Here is a 7,407-nt window from a genome sequence, read left to right as displayed (position 1 = left end):
ATTCAAATGCTCAGGTGGCCTGTAGAAAGAAAAAAAAATAGAAGTGTACAGTCAGAACAAGGTGTGGCCAAGACCTATCATAGCTCTGAAGGTAAAATGATTCTTAACAGTCCGCAAATAGTTTTATTCATACAACAAAATTATATTCATTTCATGTTAATTAAAAATTATTTATTTAATTTTAATAATTGCGTATTTAACAATACTAAACAACAAACAAATTAAAAATTATTGGTGGGAAAATAACAAAACAGATTACACAAGTGTTTTATAGGATATATATACAGTGTAAATGTCATATTGAACTTCTAAACATCGAAAATTAAGTTTACAGAATAATTCCAATTTAAATACTTTTAACTAACGTTCTTTTAATATTTTTCGCTGTGGAATTAATACTTAATTAATTTTTTCTTTGTAAATGTTTGTTTGCATTTTTTCCTTAAATTTATGCCACAAAAATTTAAGGGGAAAATGATAAATCAGTAATACTGAAAGACTGATTTATAGGAATTAGTTATTCTGTCAACTAAAAATTTCATAATCAGATTAATTATTTTTTCCAGGGACCTTAAATTGTCTATTTGATAAACTTTTCGTAAATTAATGAAATTTTAATAGTCCAAAAAATAAATATACACATTTGTGATTACGTAAATAAGAAAAAAGTTAATTAAAAGAAGAAATATCTAAAAAATAAGAAATTGCCGCATTCAAACTCCAAACCACAGTTAGTTTTATTTTTAACATTATTGAAGATTTTTGAAATAGACTTTCAAGTATATATTTAACCCTAAAAAATGTTTCTCAACTCTAAATTTTTTTCAATTTCTTTTAAATATTAGAAATCGACGTATGTAATGATGAAAAAAAAAATATTCAAACGCTGAAATTTTATATATTTTTTTAAGCATCATCCCAGTTCGACACAGTACAAATTTTGAGTAATATTATTAAAACTTTTTGGAAATCACAAAGAATTTGAATATGATGAAATTTAAATACATAAACAAAAAAAGAAGGAATATCAAGAAAATATGTAATTGTTCCAACTCCAAGCCACAGTTATAGGTTTATTTTCAACATCCTTGAGGTTTTTACGAGTTATATATCTGTGAATAACACTTTCAGGTATATCTAAAAAATATATCTTTAACCATAAAATAAATCTTCCAACCCATAAATCTTTATTTAATGTAACGATGACCTAAGAAAATTATCTATATACAGAAAAAATTTATATTTATTTAGTTAAATTAGTTTATCAAGCAGCAGTTAAGAATATATAGAAGCATAAAGATATGGACAAAAAAAATTTCGAATAATGTTATTAAAACTTTTTGTAAATCATTCCTTATTTTAAAAAAAATAATAAGTTATTAATCAGCTAAACATCCCAACTTAAATTAAATTTTTTTCAGAGAATTTTTTTTAGAAAACCGTATTTAAATCTTGACGAAATTAGACGGAAAAATATTTTCATGTTTTGAACACTTAATATATAGATCAGTGACAATCTAAATTTTAAAAAAGGGGTATAAAGAAAATAACTTATGTACAGTAAATGAAATTTAATTATTTCGAAAATTAATTTTCGAAAAATTTATAAAAAATTAAATACATACATTTGTGATAACGTAAATAAGGAAAAAAAAGTGTATTAAGAAAATAAATATCAAGAAACATTATTTCTAACATTTTTTAAGTTTTTACGAATTATATCTCTGTGAATAAAATTGAATAACACTTTCATGAACAAAGTAGTACACCTTTAACTCTGAAAATATTTTTCAACCCTCAATTTTTTTAAGTATTACAATTGCGCATATGCAATGATTAAAAAACAAATTATCCTTAACAAGAAATTTTTAATTAATATTTTGTTTTTTGAGTTCGAAACATAGAATTATAGATAAAGTAGATTTTTTTAAAAATGTTATTTAAACTGTTTGGAAATCACTCCTTTTTTTTGTTATGAAAATTAATTACTAAAGAAAGTATTAAATGTTAAATATAATTTAAAAACTATTAAAAAGGTATACAGAATATATGTAGGAGGAATTGAGTTCTCTTAATCAGTTATGTCAATTGAAGTATATTTTATAAGTACCATGCATCCTATCATTTATAGTAAATTCTATCAAGTATAATTTTATTTATTATGTATTTCTTAAGCATACGTGCAATTTATTTGCAACTGTTTTTACATTTCTCACTGAAGGAGAATTTTATTAAACGAATGATCAGTTCATGATCGATTCAAGTATCTTCATTTTTCGATAATAATAATTTTTACATTTCTAATTGACTTATCTAAAAAATATTATCGATGTTCAAATCAGAAGAATGTACTTTCAAAAAACGTTTCAGGTTTTCCCTTACTGAATCTCTTCTGAGTAAATACAGCCGTGAAAATCTCTTTATGCAAAGTAAGGGCACAAGTATGATAGGATAAATTATTCAATCAGTCAGCTCGAGAGCTTTTGCATTCGAACGCACTCTATGCAAATTCAGGTCGTCTATTTTTACCGGGGTCAAGTGAGACATGGCGCCCAAACTGGTCTACAATAACACAATAACAAAAAGTTACATAAGTTTCTCACATCAATCAACTTACATGAAGTTGATAACAGATTTGTTGATCTCGATTGAAAATGGTTTGAACAAAATAGAAGATGTTTGGATTTTATTTTTTAAAATAATTAGTCTGGACATATGGAGTTGAGCTTTGAGGCTCCACTAAACCTTCGAATTCCTCTCGTATTCAATCCTTACAATCCAAAATCCTTCGTAAAATCCTCAATGCTCCTTACTTTGTCACAAATAAAATCATACATAAAGACCTTAATGTTCCCTGTGTAACCGATCTAGCCCGAACCAGTTATCACTCCATCCTTTATAAATTCTCTAACCACTCAAACCCCTTAGTTTCTAATCTTGCATCCTCTTCCATTCCTGACAATCCTCCGAGGCCCCTGAAAAGAAGATGGCCACGAGACCAGCTAATGTAAAATGTCATTAGAGTGCTACCAATGGGTAATTTCTCTACACGCCTGTAACACTCCAATTTAACTTAGATCAGATTTACTAAATGTATTATAATGTACAGTTGTAAATAGCAATAAATAAATATTAATAAAAAAAAAATAATTAGAGATCAAGAAGAAACTTGATATATTTCCATGCGCCTACTATTATCTTGTATATAGCTGTCATTCCAACTGTCACATCTACCAAATTCACTTCTTTACTTATTTCCTTCGACAGGGGCGAAGTCAAATATGTTTCTTGATTACATTTTCATCTTTCTTATTACAATCTATTCAAACAGAAAGCCTCTTTACCAATTTTTAAAAACAATTTAAATACTACAATCATTGGACATTAGTTAGTTCAGAAAAACATTGAGAATTCATAGTTAGACCAGTTTTTTGTCCTCGTTCTCTGAATCTGACTAATGTCTTAACTATTCTTGAGATTCGAATCGTACCTGTTATAACGCAAAAATATTACTCAAATAAAATCTGGGTTTTTCCTCTGAGTTCAAAAGTAAACATACCGTTTAAAATTTCCTCATGTATCTTGCCAAGAAATAACATTTCGTTATACAGCAAAACTCCTCTTTACGAACACCCCTTTTTAACGGAAACCCTTTCTTAACGGGAAATTTTATTTTAAGTCCTTGCTAACGAGGTACAAATTTTGTGCATTTGAACTCCTTGATTACGGAAAATATCCAGTTTGGATGATAAACCTTATTTAATCAGGAATTTTCACTCCTCTACAACGGACTCAATTAATAAAATATGAATGTACAAACCAGCTATCCAAGAATTGACGGCACTAAGAGACATCTAGTGACTGTGTAGCCAGTATTCAGTGTATGTAAACCGCATATCAGTGTGTGTATGGAGCATTCAGTGAATATGGGAAAAAATATAAACCTCACCCCCAAAATCTGAGCTTTTACGATTCTAATTAAAAAAAGATCCGTCGGTGGATGGTCTATGACAGTGGTTCTCAACCTTTTTTTAGGCAGTGGAATCCTTTTGATAGAATGAGAAAAATGGAACCTACACACTATCACTTGAAACAAATAAACTGATGATTATTTTCAGCCAAAGCTAAGAAAGCCTAAGATACATACACGACAACACCTTTGCAAAATTTGAATTTTTTAAGGTTCAAACTGTGTTGAGTTGACGTCAGATGACCCATTCCTAAATTATGTGTTTGACAGAACCTCTGGAAGAGGCTCGCGGAACCCCTGGTGAACGGCTGTTCTCCAAAACGAGGGCGCCAATTTTCTATTAATTAGACACCATCGGTAATAGTATTAGTAACTGGTTGGGGGAACTAGTCCGGCAAGTGGGCCTAGTGGTCCTTTTTGCCAAACCTTGCCGGCTAACAGAGTTGCCACCACGTACTGGCGAAGGTGGGAGTGTAAATATTCAATGCTCAGGAACGTCGAAAACTGTATATTAGCTGCTCCAGGTGGGAATTGAACCTACTACGTTCCTAATCGAGCGCTCTGGCACCCAAGCTCCAACGCGTACGGCTGTCACATTCCTAATTAGACACCACAATCAAATTATTAATAATAAACACAGTTGATCCTCAAAATGTGATGTACTGTCCACCAATTTTCAAACTAGTGTCCTACCGCCAATCCATGTGTCCAACGAAACAATGTTTAAGACAATATGTCTATTGAACAATGCTCAATTCGTTTTTCTTAAGTAGTACAAAATAATATCACTGTTTCTGTATAACGAATTAAATCATTTTTCTTGAGTGTGTCCGTTATATAGAAGTTTCACCGTATTTACTTTGATTACTTATCCGTGTTCTAAATGCTCCGTTAGCACTGTCAGCTTTCTATACTTTGGCATAATGTTTTAAATAAAAAAAAAAAAATTTAAATCTAGAAAATGTAAAAAAAATACAAAATTAAATCAGAAATAGCAAAATGAATTTCGGAATGTAAACAATGATCATTTTTTCCATAAATAACACAGTAAAGAAATATTTCACAGCAAATGAAAAATTTAAAAACCTAATGCCCAATTTAAACCATTACCATACTTGAAATCGTTTAAATGTTTTAGAAATTATCTTTTATTCGACAAATAGTTGTCTTTATTTATAAAAAAAACCTAAGTACGCAGTCAAAGGCTACTATTTTATTTAAAAACAAATTTGATCCTTATTTCTCAACTTTATTCTTTTCAAAACCTTCCAACGTTTCGACCCTCAGGTCATTTTAAAGGATACCTACAAACAGTTTTTTTTTTTATTAATTATTTTTATAACAATTTCATTATTTCCTTCACTTACATACTGATTTCTTTGGTCTTACCTTTATTTTGTTGTCATTTTCTCTTTTAAAATTCTTAAAAATGCCGGCTAATTGCCTTTGTCCCATCTCTAAATAAATTAATCATTAAAATAATATCATAATAACATTATAATTTCTGAATAGTGGTGGTTCAGTCCCTTTGAATCTGATTTGAAGTTCACAGTATAATTTATATTTTCTGAGATATAAATCGATTCTAATATCTTTCTTCTAAAATTATTATTCTCTTTATGAATGAACCTGTTGAACGTAGGTTCTGTTTTAAGGTTTCCAAATGTAAATGAAAGAAAGAAGAGAAGGGGTTAGTACAAGTTTTAAATTTAAGAAAGAATTATATAGAAGAATTTATGTAAGTAGGAATCTATTTTTAAAAAAACAAAAAATTTTATAATGTTATTATGATATTATTTTAATGATTAATTTATTTAGAGATGGGACAAAGGCAATTAGCCGGCATTTTTAAGAATTTTAAAAGAGAAAATGACAACAAAATAAAGGTAGGGCCAAAGAAATCAGTATGTAAGTGAAGGAAATAATGAAATTGTTATAAAAATAATTAATAAAAAAAAAAAAAACTGTTTGTAGGTATCCTTGAAAATGACCTGAGGGTCGAAACATTGGAAGGTTTTGAAAAGAATAAAGTTGAGAAAAAGGGATCAAATTTGTTTTTAAATAAACTAAACCACTCTCAAATAAGAAAATATTAATAAAAATTAATCTAATAATGTATTTTATTCACTTGACTCACGGCTACAGTCAGACAGAAAATAATTATCTGCCACAACCAGATTCGAAGTTAGTAGCACAGTGCCTTACCACAGAGCTAACCACTTCCACTACAAAGAGAATAATAATGACAATAAATTAATAATCATGAAGCTACTAAATTCCTAAAGCACTGAGGGCTAAGTGTATCTAAGTAATTATTTATCTAGGTTTATTAGGAACGTCATGAAATCGATATCACTAAAAAGGAGGAAAGAAAAATTACAGACAGTTATTTGGTCAATAAAACTCAGTTATTAAGATTCATTAAAGTAAGAAAGTATCTAGATTTCTTTTTTATTAGTATACTCATTAGTTGTTATGGAAGACGATTAAACATAGTTTAAAGTGCGTTTCCCAAATCTATTATTAAAAAGTGGTTCCATATTTTTTTTTTTTTAAACTAGCTAGCTATTTTCTTTTTTTAAATGAATTACTGTTCATAAATTTAAGTATAATTTTTATTTCTACTGTGAGTTATCGTTCGAAAGATTGAACTCTGTAGATTTAGATGTAAAGATTTTACAAAGAAATAGTGGCTCAGCCATCAATGCAACGAAGAATTAATTGTTTTTTCTATAGAAAGCTGGGAGAATGGAGAACGCCCCAGAGACTCCGCCTATATACGTGCAGAAGTCCTATACTCAATATGGTATTAAACTTAAGTAACGCGATCGGACACCATGACCCAATTAACTTGGATTAGAAATTTAATACCCTAAACACAGCGTGCTATGCTAAATTGCCAGCTTCTATAAATTTGGTGATTTATATTTAATTTATTTGACTAAATAACCTAAAGGTTATCAACTACGGGGAACTAGCTTCCAATAACACTTGTTAAAAACAAATATTTTGTCAAACAGCTTAAAATAAAATAGTTTTTACTATAGCGGGCAGTTGAAGAAATGTGTAAAACATATAATATAATCTAAATCCAAATTTTATAATGAATGCAAAAAAAAAATTTTTTTTTGCAGTCTAGTTGTTTTTAGAAAAAATTACAGCTTGGTGATATTGATATAAAATACGAGTAGATACACTAATTAGTAATTATAGTGGGGGTTTGAAAATAAATCTAGAAGGTCGCAGGTTTAAAAAATTAAAAACTCATGTAAGAAAGGGCCAATGCTCCCGTAATGTTAATTATTAACTTTAGCGCACTTGCTCAGCCTCCACTGGTTCACTACCAGTGATGCGGCGAGAGAGGTGTGCTGGGATCTCTTGAGCTCTCCTCTAACCCTCACACGTGGGGGATAGAGTGGGCTCAGGGATTCTCAGGT

This window comes from Halyomorpha halys, unplaced genomic scaffold (assembly GCF_000696795.3).
Source record: "Halyomorpha halys isolate HHAL.00 unplaced genomic scaffold, Hhal_1.1 Scaffold223.1, whole genome shotgun sequence".
Taxonomy (NCBI): Eukaryota; Metazoa; Arthropoda; class Insecta; order Hemiptera; family Pentatomidae; genus Halyomorpha; species Halyomorpha halys.
The sequence above is the reverse complement of the archived record's forward strand: the minus strand, read 5'-3'. Positions refer to the sequence as shown.